The sequence below is a fragment of the Natrix helvetica genome, assembly GCF_964273705.1.
Source record: "Natrix helvetica genome assembly, chromosome: 2".
In the NCBI taxonomy this organism is placed as follows: domain Eukaryota; kingdom Metazoa; phylum Chordata; class Lepidosauria; order Squamata; family Natricidae; genus Natrix; species Natrix helvetica.
The window spans coordinates 71,670,201-71,690,002 of record NC_138552.1 but is presented as its reverse complement, the minus strand read 5'-3'; positions in this window follow the sequence as shown (position 1 = coordinate 71,690,002).

Genomic DNA, 19,802 nt, shown 5'->3' with positions numbered 1-19,802 from the left:
GAGGGGGCAGCTATTGAATAAGCATCTATTCCATAAAGTTAATTAAATTCTTAAAGAAGCAGCAGGCCCTGTTTCAGATTTCTACAAATTTCTGTAGAAATCTGATCAAAAACAGACTGTTTAAAAGAGTAGCAGACCGCATGGATTCATGCAAAGTCTAAATCCCTTCCAAAGCAGAATATCCACAGGCGGTGCAAAAATATTAAGATGGCACTGCACTTTCTTTTTTAATGTGCAAGGATCACCTTCTCTTAGATGCCACGATTCACAGTTTTTGTAAATTGTGACTCAACATACATGTTTTTCTCTGACCACTCAAACTGTATCTCAAGTCTACTCTCACAAGCCAACTCCACCCCACCACAGGACGTTTCAGGCAATAGGACATCCATAAAAGTGGTGGGCACTCCATATCAGTTCATTCCAATTGTAAAAAAAACAACAACACCCAACTTTGATGGGCAGGCATACATGTGATTATATTCTTTATTTAGGAAATATATACTAGGCTTTCCTAGAGTGGTGTGGTGGCCTAGAGGTAGAACTCTTGCCTCACAATCTGGAGGCTCTGAGTTTGATCCTAGGTAGAGGCAGATATTTCTCTCTCTGGGCACAATGAGAATATATCTGCCGGACAAAACTCCGCATTGGTGACACGAATGGCATCCGGCCAGTAAACACTCAGCTCCATTCAGTTGTCCAGATTCCACCCCACAAGGGATTATGGGGTCATTAAAAGAATATGATACTAGGCTTTCCTAGATTTCTGATCTTGTTTTTCATCAGAACAACCCATGGGCTGGCCTTTCCGAACAAAAGTTACTAACTCAAAGTCCCCAGGTAAACTGCTGTCTGAAGGCTGATTAAACCTTAAATGGGTCTCTCCATTCATAATCTGGGAGTTCAAGCTCACACATCTTAAAGTTGAAACACTGCCCTACGTTATGCTGCCTTGGTTTACTCCAGAATTGGTTTATGCATCACAATCGAAGCAATGTCTAAAACAGAAGAGAGGAAGTTTGAATTATGGATATATTGCAAATATTGAGCTACACCACTACATGCAAAGTGCTCTTCTCTTTCTTCCTAGATAGCACTTCTTCCATTTTGATATTCATGACACCAGTACAAGTTTGATTGATTTATTACTGACAGTTTATCAACCTCGTGTGAATGAGTCAGTATCTCTTTAAAAATAATGGCAATGTTTGTCTGATTCCTTTCAACAATGGCCACATGATAACAGCCACAAATTTATTCCACATTAGCTGGCACATTTCAAAACAAAAGTTATATGGAAATTTGTATTTTTTTTGCATTCAAGAAACCTTGAATGGTTTTTGCATGTTTTCCTCGAGTATCCATATTTTTGCAAGTGATTTCTTCTTAGCTTGGTTGCCCTTAATAGACTGTTTTTATACCCTTTTTTCTCTAATGTATTTTTTTAAAAAATCAAGGAATGGCTCATAAAATTCAAAGAATTATAAAATTCCAAGAATTATAAAATTCCAAGAAGTGCAAAGACCAATTGTATCTCAGTTAATTTGGAACATGTGACTTAGGTCAGTTCTTATTAAAACACAACCCTTCTCTGGCCTTAGGATCACAATCCTTCCCCAAAATATGAATGCCGCCACGCCAACTCCCAGACCAAACCGAAAGAGTCAAGTTGATTCCTGGAGTTGAAGAATTCCAAAGTAAACTCACCTTCTAATGAATAAACAATTAAAGGAGATAATCAGGATAATCAACCAGCCTGCAGGAACATTAAAGGAACTCAGGTCCATTCCCAGCCACGTTAATCAGGCTCAGACTATTTTCCCTCTTGCTGCAAATCACCAGAGTTTTCAACTAACAAGAATGGGTTGCCCTACTTGATCTGACAACCCCCATAAGAGAGGCACTTAGCATAACATTACCATCATTACATCCCCAGGTTAAAGGCAATGAAACTCCAGGAGTGGCAAAGTCAAATCAGTTCAATTGTCTGATTGTTCACGCTCACCAAGTAGGAAGGCCGGCAGGGTTCCGGCATAAAACTTTGGGGTTTTATCAAAGAGCTCCTTTAAGGTAATTCATTGCCCTCTGCAGTCACTTTAAATCAGCCAGAATGGAAGGGTCACGCCGAACATGGCTCTTTCTGTTCTTGGAAAGCTGTGGAGCAGATAGCCAGCTGCTAGGCCAGATGTCAAAGGTGCATTTGGAACATTTGCTTTGGATCCAGCCCGCTCTGGAAAAGCCTTTTGGAGTTGGCTCAACGTCCCCCCAATAATAAAAGACGGTGATTAATGAAGCAGCACAACTTAATACCGCAAGATGACTCCTGTTCCTTCTCCCAGGCGCTTCTCCGTCCACCAAGCAGTTCTTTTACTTACCAGCAGGGACATGTAAAAATGTTAATCATCAATCTGTGGGCCATTAACGAAGTTGCTTTCCCTCTCACAACTTGGAAAAAAACCAGGGGGGGAGGGAGAAACCATAATAGGTTTGCTTAACAGAGCTCTTCAGATAATGGAAAATGTGCAGAGGGAGCCCTAGTGGAGTCAACAAGGGAGGAGGGCACATTTATCCAACTTTCCCGGAGGATCTGGCAATTCAAAACACTGGGCCTTGAAACTCAAGTCACAGATTCAGTTCCATCCATTTGGGTCACTTAATAAAACCCTGGATTCTCTACCCATGGAACAGAGGGAACTATATTGGTGCCATCTGGGATTAACTGGCAACCCTAATGGCTGCTCCTTGGTTTTATAGGTGTCATCTCTTTATATGGACTCCAAATAACCTTCTAAGCAGCAGCAGCAGCAGTTCTCTGGTAAACCTTACAGCTTTAGCTGCTAAAGTTCTTAAACTGAAAATGAGATGCATGAAAACATTGGACAAGTGTATGGCCAAGTATGATGTTTGGTTTCTCTCACTCAATTGAGGACTTGAAGTAATAAAGATGCAACTTTATAGCATATTAGCCATAATAACCCCCTCTTTTGATTCATAAGCTTTCTCAGTATTTTCACAGTCCTCTCTTCGTTTTGATCATGGGGTAATTCAACCATTCATATTTTTCTCCTGATAGCAGAAAAGGAATAGCTTCGGGATGGAAGAATCCAATGAAATGAAATTGTCTAAAGGTCAATATCATGACCCAGGTCCATGCTATCTTACTCTCTTAATGTGATCTTTGACCTAAAACATATCTAGGGACACTGGGATGCTGCCATGCATAAGTTTACAAACTCTTTTGGTTTATTTGTCCTTTATAATGTGTGCAAACAATGGACTAATGAGTTGGATAATCTACAGCAATTTGATGGCACTATAGAGGAACATTAAAAGACAGTATTCACTAAACAAAAGGCATTTTGGAGAGTCAAGTGGAGTTCTCCTGATTTCAAGCAAGTTAAAACTTAGCAATATTTTATGCAAGTACAGGATCCCTCCCCAAATCTATCCTGAGCAGTCCATCATCTTACAGGAATTTAATTCAACATGTGCCATTCTTTAAACTATATACTGTATGATATATGTAGCATATTAAATTAGTATTTTGATTAAACAAGCACTGTATTTAATGTTAACCCTGGGCATTAAAAAATAGAGCCAAGAAAAGTTTTATGACAAGTTATTTCACTTGGCGCTTTTTTTTTTTTAAAAAAAAATCTCCTTTCATGTTATGAAGATCCATGAGACAGATAGGGTGGCCACGAAGCACTGTATGTGAAAGACTGCACGGCTGCATTTGGATGGCCTCCATTGAAAGAATTACACTATGCAATTTATGATTATTTAAATGTTTATAAATAATATGCAGGAAGTATATTACTTAGGGACGCGATTTTAGGGAAGCAGTGACTCAGTGGCTAAGAAAGGTTGGTGGTTCAGCGGTTCGTATCCCTAGCACTGCATAACAGAATGAGCTCCCATTACTTGTCCCAGCTTCTGCCAACCTCGAAAGCACGTAAAAATGCAAGTAGAAAAAATAGGGACCACCTTTGGTAACAGCTTTCTGTGCACCTTCAGCATTTAGTCATGACCATGGAAATGTCATCGGACAGCACTGGCTCTTCCGCTTTGAAATGGAGATGAGCACCGCCTCCTAGAGTCAGGAACAACTAGCACATATGTGCGAGGGGACCTTTACCTTTATCTATATTACTTATTTATTTATTTTACAACATATACGCTTCCCATCTCTCCTAGAGGTGATTCTAGGCAGCTTACAACCTATAAAAGCAGCAAGGAAAAGTATTCAGGCATTAAAATAATATTAACACTAAAACTGATTTACAAATGCCGTGGCAAGAAAAGGAGCAAGATGTACACAAGGAGGAGGTGAGTTGTTGTTACAGGCCATTTACCACCTGACATGCCCCATCAGGGCCCCAGGCCAATCTGCATAACTTATTTGATCTTTCATAAGATCAAAATGGTGGGTATGGCTTTATTTTGAGGGGATGTTCCAGAATGTGGGAGCCATTGCAGAAAATATTCTTCTCCTGACCCCATTAGCTGCAATTCCTTGAATATAGGGGTAAAAAGGATGCCCCCTCTGCTGGCATGAGTAGGCAGGGCAGGCCAATCCCACTGGGGTGAGATGATTCTTCAAATAAATATAATGCCTTCAGTGACGTGCGGTGAGGTTTATGGCTGGTGAGGCTGGTGACGTCATCAGGAAGGCGGGGAATGGGACCACGTGTGCTGGAGGCTCAGGCTGCCTCAGCCTCCAGCACACGTGAACCCATTCCCCGCCTTCCTGAGCATGCTCCGCTGGCTCGCGCTCCGCAGTCCTCGAAAGCGACTGGGGAACGACAAGAACCTTCCTGCCTCTGTTGGACTTTGCACGCTCCTTACGTCTGCATATTGCCAGTCACTTTCGTGCCTTTGTCATCCGGGAGTGCCGACAACATTTCTGCTTCCGCCCTCCGCAGCTCCTGGGCGCGCCCGGACGGATGTATAATATTATAATATTATATATATATAGTATATAATATTATATACTATTATTTCATGAAGAGAGGTGAGGCTCTGCCTCCCCTGCCTCCCCTGACTGCATGTCCCTGAATGCCTTGCATTTGCTGTTTCCAATCAATATCCAGCTTGCAAACAAATCTCCTGTTCAGCATTTCACTTCAGTGAGAAGATCCTAATTTAATGCAAATTGTTGTCCTTTTTCCTCTTTTTCTATATACTGTTATTTCAGCTTCATTGTCTTCGGTATTATTGTTTTTCTTCTCGGTGCTTTTTTTAAAATGCCACTCGGAATCCCTTTATGGTGGACTTGCCTCTCAATACGTCGCAAGCCAAAATCATCTTGTGATTTTGCCACAAACTTTTTTTTAATGGGACTTCCTGGTAGTTGCGATTTGTGATTTTGAACAACTGTTTGTGATTTTGAACAACTTTTGAATAGATAAAGCTAAAAAAAATTGGGGTGGGGCAGTTGACATTCTCTACTTTCCCTTCTTTAAAAAAAATAATTTGACTTCATTTGCCTCTTGTGAGATTGTGTATCTCTCAAACTAGAAGGATGAAAAATGGTTGACTCCCATAGTTTTATACCTCAATGTGACAAGATCAGAAGATGCTGTTGCAGAATTTACTTCATTTTTTTTCAATTTCCCAGAAAACTGTCTCTGTTTGCAGGAAGCCAGGAATTGTTGTGGCCCATTGTTCTGTCCTGTGATTCTAATGAATATGCAGACACAGGCTTGGCTGTCTGCCACGACTAATGATGGAGATAAAGCCACCCCTTGGCTAGGAGCCTAAAATGCTATCTTCAAGAAACCAAGATTAGACTTACGGAATGCTTTCTCAAGGGCTAGTAAAGTAGACTGTTGTTTCCTGCAAAGATTCCCCTCCCGTTGCTCCACCTATAAGCTCTTTGGGAGGGGCCACAACAGTAGCCACCTGTCCCTATTTCCTTCTATGATGTCTTCTCCACAGCTGCTCCCTTCTCTTTTCAGTTCTACGGACACGCATATCAGGGACAACCTCCCTCCCTCTTCCTCCTCACTGCTCCCTGACTCAGATGCCACCTGGTGGCCAACATGCCTCTCTAGTCCCTGCTCTGACTCCAAACACCCTCCAGAATCTTCATCCTCCAGAGCAGTCCCATAATGTTCATCACTGTCAGAGTCCACTAACAGCTCAGCCGGCCACTGCTGGACCACAACACCCGCTAGTGGTCATCAGAGCCGGTAGCAGATTCAGACAGTGAGGAGGTTGGGGAGGAATATGGGCCAGTCCTGGAGTCTGGAGGCGGCTCTGATGAGTGCTCTGTATTGGAGGCAGAGATGGGGCCAGAGTCCTCTGACAGTTATCAGCTGCCTTCTCAGTCAGACATCAGTGAGGTAGACAAACAGCTGGAGCCTGTTCCCAGTGTGTGCGCATGCGCAAAGTTGCCAGACGAAAGGAACATGTATGGAACAAGGGTTAACTTGGATGTAAGGCCACAGGTAAACGCTGAATGGCCCCTCCCATGGAGAATAAAAGAGGAGCAAAAGGGGAGGGGTTCTTTGCAGGAGACAATTAGTTCATTCCTGCATTCTTGCCAACTATTGGAGCATCTGAAAAATATTGGCCTGGCCACTCTCCAAGCCTGATAAAGGACTGTAATTGTGAACTACCTTGAAAGACTGTGGGAGAGGAAAGACTTTGCTAGAGAGGAATTCACTGTAAATTAAATAAAAGGGGTTTATCGGGACAAGGATTTGGCTTTGTGCTGCTGGGGAAGCCTAGGTCAGAACAGGAATAGGGGGATGATATCAGGGGAAATGCACCATTGCAGTGAGAACTACCAAGCCAGTATCTCAAAGGGCAGGAGGTGAGCAGGAGGTGAAGATCCAGAATGCTATAAGAGTTACTATTTGAGGTCTCTCATACTTCTAACTTTTGGTCTTAGCTATGGCCCTACGCTTTTCAAAGACTACACCGAACTCTGTGATTAGGTTATTTGATAATATCATAAAGGGTATTCGTATTGCTGTGTAAAATGCTATGAACTGTTCCTCTAATCTTGATGAAACTGCTGGGGAAGAAAACGCTTAGAGGCCCTTGTTCAAAAATGTGTGTACCATATTTACCATTGTGTCAGCTGCTATTAAAATGTTTGTTCTGTAACACACCGTACATGAGGAATCTGTTTAGGTGCTCCTGAAAGTTAATGGGCTGTCTGAAGTCAAAGAGAGTGCAACACCTCAGCTATATGGCAATGTGCTGAGAAAGTGACCTCGAGCACAGCTTTTTAAAGGCAAGGCAGACTGAAATAATTAGAATCACACAGAGAGAGAATCTTAAGTGGTAACAATCAAAGGAGCACAATGGTGCTAACAAAATCAAGAAGCCTGACCAAAAAAAAAGAAAAAGAAAAAGAAATAGCAGCTCAGCTGGGATTTTGAATTGGAATCTGGATCTAAACTTCTCCAAAGTCCTTTGCATTAACTCAGACTCTTCATTCAAGCCGGATGTGCTCAGAAAATACTTGAGCTTTCAGAAACGACCTTGGCTTTATCCATTCGGTCGGTGCAGTAACTCTTTCAGCTTCTTTCTTTTGTATAATTTGCAGTTATTTATAATAACTTTTGCTGTTCTTGGAAAAATCAGAAAGCAAAAGATTAACTGTAAAATACTCTTTATAAATTATAGCCCAGAGTAATGCAACTCTGTCAAACTCTTTTAATACAAAAAAAAGTGTTGTGTCAATCCACAAAGTGTTTTATATGAAAAGTGTTCATATAAATCAAAAGGAAGCAGTGGTGACAGGTCCTCTCTTACCCACTGTCTCTATTTATGCTTTTCTACTATACTGTATTCTATGGCTGCTTATGAGCCTAGATGAGCATTGATTACAAAATTCAAACACAACCATAGCTGAAACTACTGGAAATATAAACAATAGTTTAAGCTTCAAGAGAAGGTTGGCATATAAACTGAAAAAAGAGAGAGAAGCAAAGAAAATATTGCAGCTAAGAGATGAGCAAGGACAAATTCAGTATGGAAATGCTGAGAAGAAGAAAATTATACAAGACTACTATGTTAAGCTGTATGAACAAGAGAAAATAGAAGAGGGAACAGTTAAAAAATATTTACAGGACACTAATCTACCCCAGGTACCAGACGAAACTAGAACAATGTTGGAAGGTAAAATAATGATGATGGAGCTAACGGAATCACTTAAAAAACAAAATAATGGAAAAGCCCCAGGACCGGATGGATTACCAGTGGAATTCTCCAAAACATTTGAAGAATCCTTGTCTCTCCCACTCTTATAAGTTATGAATGAAGTGATGTCTGAGAGTAGAATACCTAAATCATGATCAGAAGCATACATTGCATTGCTACCCAAAGAGGAGACTGATTTAACACAAACCAAGAATTATAGACCAATCTCTTTATTAAATTCAGATTATAAATTATTTGCATCTATATTAGCAGAAAGACTAAAAAATACCTAAATAGTTTTATCCACTCTGATCAAAATGGTTTTTTTACCAAAGAGACAAATTAAAGACAATATGACAATGATTTTGAATACTTTGGAGTATTATGAGACCCATTCCGAAAAACAAATGGCTTTGATGTTTCTTGATGCAGAGAAGGCTTTTGATAACGTGAATTGGCAATTTATGTTCTTAAAAATTGGAACAGATGAATTTTGGTAAGAAATTTATTCAAACTATACAAATGGTATATCATAAACAAACAGCAAAGATAATGGTAAATGGAGAATTGACAGATTCTATTGAAATAAAGAGAGGTACGAGACAAGGCTATTCACTATAACCGTTACTTTTTGTCTTAACATTAGAAGTTTTAAACAGAAAGATTAGAGAAGAAGAAGAAATAAAAGGAATGAAAATGTAAAAAGAATACAAGCTACAAGCGTTTGCAGATAATTTGGTTTTTATCCTTGAAGACTCATTAGAGACAGCACTCAAATTGTTAGAAAGAATAGAGGAGTACAGAAAAGTAGCGGGCTTGAAAATAAACAAAGATAAAACAAAGATTTTGACAAAGAACATACCATTAAGACAAAAGGAAGAGTTGGCAGAAATTTTGCAACTTCAAGTTACAAACAAGGTTAAATACTTGGGGATATACCTATCAGCTAGATGCAGTACTCTTAAGGAGGACAACTATTCTACAAATTGCGACTGACTTGGTGAAATGTGAAACTCTACAAATATCAATGATAGGAAGAATCTCTACAATTAAAATGAACACCTTACCCAGAATCTTATACCTGTTCCAGACAATCCCAATAAGATTGGGCAAGGACTTTTTTGAAGATCTAAACAAAATAGTTTTGAAGTTTATCTGGCAAGGGAAAAAAGCAAGATTAAAACTCAAATTGCTATAAGATGCTAGAACAAGAGGAGGATTGGGCTTACCTGACTGGGAGTTATATTATCAAGCAACAAACCTGATGTTGATTAAGGAGTGGATAACACTAAAAAAATTCTAGATTATTGAATGTAGAGGGTCATGATTTACTGTTGGGATGGCATGCCTTTTTAGGATATGAGGGAACTAAAGCACATGGTTATTTTAGAAGACATTATATAAGGGAGGTTTTGCTATTAAATTGGGAAAAGGTTAAAAGATTACATTACTTAAAAACTCCAGCCTGGATATCAACCATTGAAGCTTTTTTATATCCAATAATACATAAAGAAGAAGAACAGTTAGATATGTTGAAATATTGAATGCAAAGGGTGAACTCAAATCTATCCAAGAGTTGAAACAAGAAGGAATAGAAATGAATTGGTATTCATATGTGCAGATACACTCTAGATATAATGAAGACAGAAAATCAAAAGTTCTTTACAACAAAATGACTGAGCTAGATAAAATTTTAACAGGTACTGATGAAAAAGTAATTTAAAAACTATATAGATATTTATTAGAGGTCAATCTACAAGAGGAACAAGTTAAAGAAACTATGATAGCTTGGGGGGAAAATTTTGGACATGGGATTGAGTTAGAGAAATGGCAGAAATTGTGGTCTCAAAATTATAAAATGACAATGTCAACTGCATATAAAGAAAATTTGTATAAGATGTTTTACAGGTAGCATCTACCCCCAACAAGAATTGCAAGAATGTCCAAGAATAAATCGGAAAAGTGTTGGAAATGTCACCAGATACCGGCCTCATATTACCACGTGTGGTGGACTTGCACTAAAGCTAAAAGATACTGGACTAAAATTCACATGTGGTTGTAGAAAATAATACACAAACACATAGATCTTAAACCAGTTATTTTTTTATTGGGAATCATACCAGAAACTTACAATAAAGACGTGAAATATCTGATCATAAACGTTTTAACAGTAGCTAGAATTGTATTTGCAAAAAACTGGAAAAATGAAACAATACCAAAACAGGAGGAAGTTATTCAAAAGATAATGGAGTGTGCTGAAATGAGTAAATTGACATTTGAAATTAGAGAACAAGAAGATGAGCAATTTTATAAGATATGGGATTTGTTTTATCAGTGGCTTGACAAAAAAACCTGGAAATGAAAAATGTTTTATTTATGTTTTAATTGAAGGAGATAAGTGATAATACAAACATGTTGTTAAATAAATTAATAACGATACAATGAAAGACTGACATACTGTATATAGGAATTGAATAATTTAGAATATTTTGTTTTAACATAAAGGATAAGGATAATAATGAATCTATGTATATTTGATAGATGATTGGTGATATTATGCATGATTCTAAGTAGTGATGTATATTATAAAAATATTTTGTTGTTTATAAATAGTTTAATAAGGAAGTAATGAAAGATTGGTATATGTATGAAGTGAGTACTTAGAATACTCTGTTTAAAAATGAAGGAATAACATTTTTGCTTGAATGTATGATGTACAAGGACAACAATGAACATAAGCATACTTGATGGATGATTGGCGGGATTATGCATAATCGAAAGTAGTGATGTATAAACATAAACAGTTGGTAAATTCTTTTACACTGTAAAAATAATCAGAATGAGATAAGTGATTACATAAATGTATATTGTTATTAATAGACAATTAAGGATGCAAGGGAATTAGGTTCGCTGAAAGGAAAAAAATATTAACCATAATTGAATATATGATGTACAATGAAAGTGAGGTACTTAGTTATATTAGACGGAAACTTTGTGATTGTATAAGTAATTGAAAATATGAATGCACAAACGCTTGTAACCAAACATGCTGTATGTAATGGATGAGAATTTTTTATGTCTTTTATGTTTAAAAATAAAAATAAAATAAAAAAGAGAGTTGTGGTGACAGAATTATAGGGAAAGTGTGTTTATAATTAGCGTAATTTTTAACATTTAGCAGAGAAAAAGTGGGCAATGAATGCCTAAATAAATAAAGTTGGTTTTGAGTTCTTCATTTCCTTTTAAATTTTTAAAAAAATCATAAACAGCTAACATATGCAATGACATCCAGTAAATATCAAGTACAAATAACAAATAATGTAATAATATAAGCTGTTGGAGATAAGGGCTGTTAGTTTAAATTTTAAAAAAATAAAAAAATGCCCTAGTGCAATACAAACAAGATTGGCTATCCATAATATAAAGAGATGAAAATTAAAGAATAACTTGGGAAGTAATCTCAAAGATTTACCATTTAGAACTATTATTTTTTTAAAAAAAATCTGAAAACATACTGAAAAAAATTCTCTCTCTTTTTAGTTTTACATTCAATTGCATCAAAACACCACAATTCAGCCTATAATTTGGGGCTGTATCCAAGATTCTTTAGGGCAAGGATGTCAAACTCCCAGCCCATGGGGTGAGTGCATTATGCCCTGGCCACACCTGGTTTAGCAAAGAAGGAAAAAGGTCCTGATGCGTCACTTGATGCCACCATGACAATGTGACTTTGACACCCTTACTCCATGGCATACTTAACTAATCTCAAAATCCCTAACCACTGGAGATGCAATGTCACCGGAAGATCTCTTCCCTGAAGAGACAAGGCCCCTGTGATTCTGGACACTCAGAAACAATAGAATATGTACTTCTCCAGTGCCCAGAATATAGAAACATTGTGCTAGTTTCATCTCACCATTATTGCATAAATATCCACATACAATTCTGTATCTCTCTGCTGCTCTCTGATACTAACCTTGAACAAGCAAAAAATAATAAGATGTTGCCTGCTTCTGCATAGGAACATTTGAAATCCATCAAATGATGACCTCTACTATTAACTAGACTGAATGGCTTCTAGTTTATTATTATAGATTGCTCTGCTTTTGTGATAGATTTACTCTGCCTCTACATTCTCCTACATCCACCTAAAGGTTCTACCGATCCTTTTAGATTCCTTTTAGGGGTTTATTTTTTATGCAAGTTTGTTTTATATCTTTATCCATAGCATTTTATTAATGTTTAGACTTTGCTGTATTTTCTATGCTTTTTAATTGGCTGTACCCTTCCCACCTTATGTTGATCTTTGACCTTAATAAATATTTGATTTGATTAGCCAAGATCCTCCTAATCCTTCACTTCAACTTTTAGCTGCCCCATTGTGCCCTGCTCTTCCCCTTTCTTATCCCGTGGCATCCTCTGCAAACCACAATAATGTCAAAATGATGGTGATGTCAACACAGCAATGATGCCCTTACAGGGTCTTAGGGTGCATTAACGGGGAATAGAATCAAGATCATGTGAAGTATTAATGCCACTTTATAATGCATCGATAAAAGCACATTTGGAATATTGCATCCAGTTTTGGTCGCCACAATATATTAAAAAATTGAGACTCTAGAAAGAATGCAGAAAAGTTCAACTAAGAGGATTAGGGGACTAGAGGGTAAAATATATGAAGAACGGATGCAGGAATTGGGTATGTCTAGTTTAATGAAAAGAAGGACTAGAAATGACATGATAATGGTGGTCCAATATCTAAGGGCTTGCTACAAAGAAGAGAGGGTCAACCTACTTTCCACAGCTCCTGAATGCAGAACCAGGAGCAATGGATGGAAACTAATCAAGATGCAAACCAACCTAGAACTAAGGAGAAATTTCCTGACAATAAGAACAATTGATCAGTGGAATGGCTTGTTTTCAGAAGTTGGGGGTGCCTCCTCAGGGTGCCGTCGGCCAAACAGTGTCGGCTAGCGACCCCCATGGGGAGAGCCTTCTCTGTGGGAGCGCCTTCCCTCTGGAATGAGCTGCCCCCGAAGCTTCGCATAATCCCCGACCTCCGGTCCTTCCGATGCGCCCTAAAAAGTTGGCTTTTCTAGCAAGCCGGCCTGGCCTGTTAATTTTATCTAATTTTTTAAATGTTAGTTTTATATTAATTGGGTTTGTTTTTTGGATTGTTTCTAATTTCCTTTTAACTTTTGTAATATGTGTTTTTTAATGCTGTACGCCACCCTGAGTCCTTTGGGAGAAGGGCAGCATATAAATCCAATAAAACAAAACAAACAAACAAAACAGCTTCATCACTGGAATTTTTAAGAAGAAATTGTACAGCCATTTGTCTGAAATGATACAGAGGTTGAGCAGGGGGTTGGACTAGAAGATCTTCAAGGTTCCTTTCGGCTCTGTTATTCTGTTATTTCTGGTAATGCAAGATCGGTGAGGCAAATAAGGAAATCATGGAATTTCCTTGATGATGTCATTATACATGTGTCATTTGTCCACCTTGCCTTCTGCAGAGACCCAGGATTCCTTACTAACAGAATCTATGAGATTGCAAACTGGAGGCCTCCTGACTGTCATAAAGGCAGACTTTGCTAATTTATTGTGCATTTGTGACTGTGTGATGTTTAGCGGATCAAGATCATTATGAAGGATGCCCTTTATCTTATTATTAGATTGATTTCCTATCCACTTGGGCCATATTAATGTGGAGGCATTAGAACCAATGTCATAAACAATGAAGGTTATCTAATTATGTACTATATTTTTGAGAACAATTGAGTACATCTTGATAAGCAGACTTTGCTCCATCTCAAGACATAAATAGGCCAAATGATGCATGACACTAATTAATTGCATAGCTTTACTACCTAGCACTGGTGTTTGGTAGACTCTTAACACATCACACAAGTTTGCAGAAGAAGCAATGATATTAGTAATGTTGACCACAGCCAGCAAACGTCTTGGAAATTTATCATTTTAAATAGAATGGAATGGAATGAATCGTTATGCAGGAGTGAAACTCTGCAACTTTCAGTATTTATGGAAGAGGACCATTGTGATCCCCAAAGTGACCAATGTGTCTGTTGACAACCACTTGTGGGATCCCTCTCCCACCTGACTTTTAATGGGAAGCTGGCATGTACATCCATCTCCTGTATCATCGATATTTCTATGAATTTCTCTGGATGTCCTGGGACAAAGTCTATTCATTTAAGTGCCTCCATGTGAGTGTCTATCAATAGCAGATGTGGCTCAGTTGAACAGATTGCCAAGTAGTCCCCTCCTACACTGAAATCTGTATCTTCCTGAACTCATGCAGCTACTGGAAAAGCTCAAGATTTTTCAATTAGCCGGCCTGGCCCATCTATAATTCCATTCTTACCTCCTGGCGGATATTTTTATTTGGGATAGTTTTTAGGGTTAATGTTTTTAAAAAAATTTAAATTTTAATCTAACTTAAACTAAATCTGTACAGTGAACTATTGCTACCTCCTCCAGTCCTATATTTATTTTATTTATCTTATACTATGTATATTTATTGTCCAATTGTTTTAATATGACTGTACACCGCCCCGAGTCTCTTCTGAGAGAGGGGCGGTCTAGAAATTGAATAAAGTTAAAGTTAAGTTAAGTCAAGAGAATATATAGCTTCTTTAAGGAACAATCTAGGCATAGAAAGAGGGTTCTGGTGCTGGAGCTGAACCACCTTCCTCTGCCTTGAATCCAAGCACTGCACACCACTATGACCTCCAGTCTTCCAAAGGGGATCTTGGAATCCGTGTCTGATCAGATCTAACACCTCTCTGATCTTGTTGAATATCAGCCACTGGGGCCTGATGGATTACATCCCAGAGTTCTGAAGGAGTTGGCAGATATTATATCAGAACCATTGTACCGTAACTTAAAAAAAATCCTACAGAACTACCAGAGGGTTGGAAAAGAGCTGATGTGGTTCCCATCTTTAAAAAAGGAAGATCCAAGGAACAATCAGACCAACCAGCCTTACATCAATACCTAGGAAGATACTGGAAAAAATAATCAAAAACCAGATCTGTGAACATCCAGAAACAAATCATGTTATAACTGGTAGCCAGCACAGGTTTATTTAATACAGATCATGCCAAACCAATCTTATTTCATTCTTTGACTAATATAAAGTCTACATTAGTAGACTTTATTACTTTATTACTAAATTAGTAGACCAGCGAAATGCTGTGGACAGGGTATTTACCGTATTTTTCACCCTATAAGATGCACTTTTTTACTCCAAAAAAGAGGGTGAAAATCTGGTTGCGTCTTATAGGCCGAATGTAGCCACCTGGGCAGTGGTGGGTTTCTGCTGGTTGGTCAATGAACCTGGAAGCCCCGCCCCTGTAACTCACTCGCAAGTCCATGGCGTTTTTTTTGCATCGGGGCTCATCCTTCTTTTTAAGCAGGCAGCTATCAGCGAGAAGAAGGCAGCGCTTGTGCAGCCGAATGGGAATCCTCCCATTGAAAACAGCTGAGTGGGGTGGGGAATCCTTGCTTTCCTCCTCTCAGGGATCTTTTGGGAAGGAAAAAGTGAGGTGGGGAATCCTCCCATTGAAAACAGCTCTGAGTGGGGTGGGGAATCCTCCAGTTCCTCCTCTCAGCGATATTTTGCTAAGGGAGGCTTCTCAGCCACAGAGAGAATCTCTCCCTTAAAGATCGCCTGCTTAAAGATCGCCTGCTTAAAAAGAAGCCTCGTCCTTCTTTTTAAGCAGGCAGCTATCAGAGAGAAAAAGGCAGCGAGGCTTCTTTTTAAGCAGGATCTTTAAGCAGGCGATCTTTAAGGGAGAGATTCTCTCTCTTCCCCCCCCCCCCGTTTCTCTCCCCCCTTTCCTTCCTCCTCCTTTTCCTCTTTCCCAGTTTTTCACACTGAGCCATTGGGGGACCTCAGAGGGAGAGAGAGACGGATTGAAGGGTGCAAAGAGATGGGGGCCTCCCATTTTGAGAAGCCTCCCTTAGCAAAATATCAAAAGCCTCCCTTAGCAAAATAGGATTCCCCACCCCACTCAGCGCTGTTTTCAATGGGAGGATTCCTCACCTCACTTTTTCCTTCCCAAAAGATCCCTGAGAGGAGGAAAGCAAGGATTTCCCACCCCACTCAGTGCTGTTTTCAATGGGAGGATTCCCCACCTCACTTTTTCCTTCCCAAAAGATCCCTGAGAGGAGGAAAGCAAGGATTCCCCACCCCACTCAGCGCTGTTTTCAATGGGAGGATTCCCCACCTCACTTTTTCCTTCCCAAAAGATCCCTGAGAGGAGGAAAACAAGGATTCCACACCCCACTCAGTGCTGTTTTCAATGGGAGGATTCCCCACCTCACTTTTTCCTTCCCAAAAGATTCCTGAGAGGAGGAAAGCAAGGATTCCCCACCCCACTCAGCGCTGTTTTCAATGGGAGGATTCCTCACCTCACTTTTTCCTTCCCAAAAGATCCCTGAGAGGAGGAAAGCAAGGATTTCCCACCCCACTCAGTGCTGTTTTCAATGGGAGGATTCCCCACCTCACTTTTTCCTTCCCAAAAGATCCCTGAGAGGAGGAAAGCAAGGATTCCCCACCCCACTCAGGCTTTTCCCCCTCTCAGCTCTTTCACTTCCCAAAAGATCTCTAAGAGGGGGAAAGGGAGGATTCCCCACCTCACTCAGCGCTGTTTTCAATGGGAGGCTTTCCCCTCTCTCAGCTCTTTCACTTCCCAAAAGATCTCTGAGAGGGGGAAAGGGAGGATTCCCCACCCCACTCTGGCTCGGAGCCCATCTGCGGGGGGGGGGGAGGGATCCCTCTCGCGTTCCTCATCTTCCCAGATGGGCTGGTAAGGGGACAGAAAAGGTTGTTCTCCAGTTGGGACGGAGAGAGGGACAGACAGACAGACAGACACACACACACACACACACACACACACAGAGTGAGTGATTGAGTGAGTGACAGACAGACAGACAGACAGACACACACACACACACACGTACACACAGAGTGACAGACAGAGAGGAAGGGAGGAGAGAGAAACACACAGAGAGAGAGAGAGGGAGGGAGGGAGAGTGAGAGACAGACAGACACACACATACAGAGTGACAGATGGAGGAGGGAGGAGAGAGAGAGACACAGAGATACAGAGACAGACAGACACACAGAAAGAATGACAGAGAGAGACAGAGAAGGGGAGGGAGAGAGAGACAAAGAGCTACAGAGAGAGAGAGACAGACAGACAGACAGACACACAGAGAAACAGAAAGAGAGAGAAAGAGAAAGAAAGGTAGAAAGAATGAAAAACGAAAAGAAAAAAAAAGAAAGTGGGAGAGAGAGATGAAAGAAACAAACAAAGAAAGAAAACTTATGACCACAATTGAGGCCAAAATTGAGTGGCAATTGAGCCCAAAAATCTTTTTTTTCTAGATTTTCCTCCTTTAAAATTGGGTGCGTCTTATACTCCGGAGCGTCTTATAGGGCGAAAAATACGGTATGTCAGTTGCAGTGTCTCGGAGTCACATGATCTCCATTTGTAAATGTCCCAGCTGTCTTCTAACAAGCAAAGTCAATTGGGGAAGCCAGATTCTCTTAATGACCGCATGATTTGCTTACTGACCGGTGGTTTACTTAACTATGGCAAAAAGGTCATAAAACTGGGGCAAAACTCACTTCACAACTGCCTTTTGCTTAGCAATGAAAATGATGGGCTCAATTGTGGGGATGAGCTGAGGACTACCTGTACTTTTTTATGCGAGCACACACACACACACACACAAACTTGTTTGCTATACTACTGAGATCATTGATGACTGTCACTGTGTTAAATTGTTTGCTAGTTTGAACTGAATAGCTGAACTGAAAGAGTTACTGCGCAGGTCATAAGGTCTTATCTGACAATGATGTACTGCGCCTGCTCTTCACACATTCCAGAGCTTTCTTCCCTTTTGATCTTTGTCCGTCTGCCAGGAAACTGGGAGACAGAATTGTTTCTACCAGAATGTAACAATTAGATAGATTTGTTTTTATTTCTTTATTTTCTTATTTTTGTATTAAAGCTTGTTTTTAATTAGAATATGTTTTCCGGGATTTTTATTTCCTTTTTTCGCACCTTAAAGATAATGCTGTTTGGAAACGCCATGATCTAAGACCTCATTTAGTTCAGGGTGATATTTTCCTCTGACAATGACGGCAGGCTTTCAATGCTTCATTTACAAGAGCTTCAGAATGCCAAGGAACTATGTCAAGCTTCCTGCCTGCCCTCAGAAAGCACCCATCTTAAGATGCCAACCCCGGAGTTCGGCAGGTTTAATACTTAGTCAATGTGAATTGAATAAAGAGATTACCTCCAAGGAAGGAACTGCTGGGTTTTCTTCCATTGATAAGTGGATATTTGCAGTCTTCTTCAAATGAACAAAACTGTGAATGGAGTGACAGTAAAGTTAATGTGGTTCAGGCTTCATTCATTGTCTGAGGTTTTTATTGTTGTTATAATTATTGATCATTGCACAGTCAGCCAGATGTTCATACTGGGTTTGGCATTTTTCCTCCCTATCGAGTCCTTGACAGGGAGCTGGGATAAGCAGGTCTGGATGTTTGATGGTGTTACAGATATCGTCGCAGGATGGAAGCTGTCCCTAGTAAAGCTGCCTTTTGCAATTGATGGAGATGAATTTGTCAATGCCAATGGTGTTCAGGTCGTTCTTGTTGTTCTTGTTGTTGTTTTTGTTATTCATTTGTAGATGAAAGTTGAATGGTATGAAGAGAATGCTGATGTTAATTTGAGTGGGCAGCAAGAAAGCGTAATTATTTCATTTAACAGCATGGATAGGAATTTGTTAGAGTGGCAAAGTTAATCCTGCTTTGGATTTTATTCATGCCGCAGTTCTCAACTTATTTAATATGGCAAGCTAATAGCTTTTAATATGGCTACTCTTGTGCCAGTGGAACGTTATACTTCTGTTCTTGTCCTGCCATTTCAAGTGGGAGGTTCAACTGGTATCTCAGTTTTCTCTGACCAGTTCAGCATTGTTTCTGCAGCCTCTGCTGATCTCCTAAATTAGAATATTGCTAGCAAGTGCCCCTCAGATACAACCAACTGCATTAAGAAGTCTTCAAGGATTGCCCTTGTGCCCTACTCCATCTAACATCACACCTAGACTAAGGTCGAGATCTTCCTGGGACAGTTTTTGATCTTCTGTCAGAAAAATATCTTAGATTAAAGGAAGGTTTGAATTTGAGCACATCAACTGTAATATCTCCACTGTGTCAGTGTTTGCTGTTGACATGGCTACAATTCGTAGCATTTATAATCACCCAGCAGTGCAAGCAATGAATTAGAATTCTCCATGGGGCCCTTGCTGGTGCAGTGTATATTAAGATTAAAAGGCTACTTATGTAAAGAGTTACTTCATGGTTGTTTATCTGCCTGCTGTTGAGTTGAACCTAAAGTAATAAAGTGACCGCAAAATGTACAATTTCACAGGAGGCAGTTTTTCAATAGTGCTAAGGGGATCTTCCTGGCATGCATTTTGTAACAAAAAATGCAAACAAAGCATGATGGATGGATGGATGGATGGATGGATGGATGGATGGATGGATGGATGGATGATGGGAGATGAGAGAGAGGGAGATGGATATTAAAAACAGGATCAAAAGT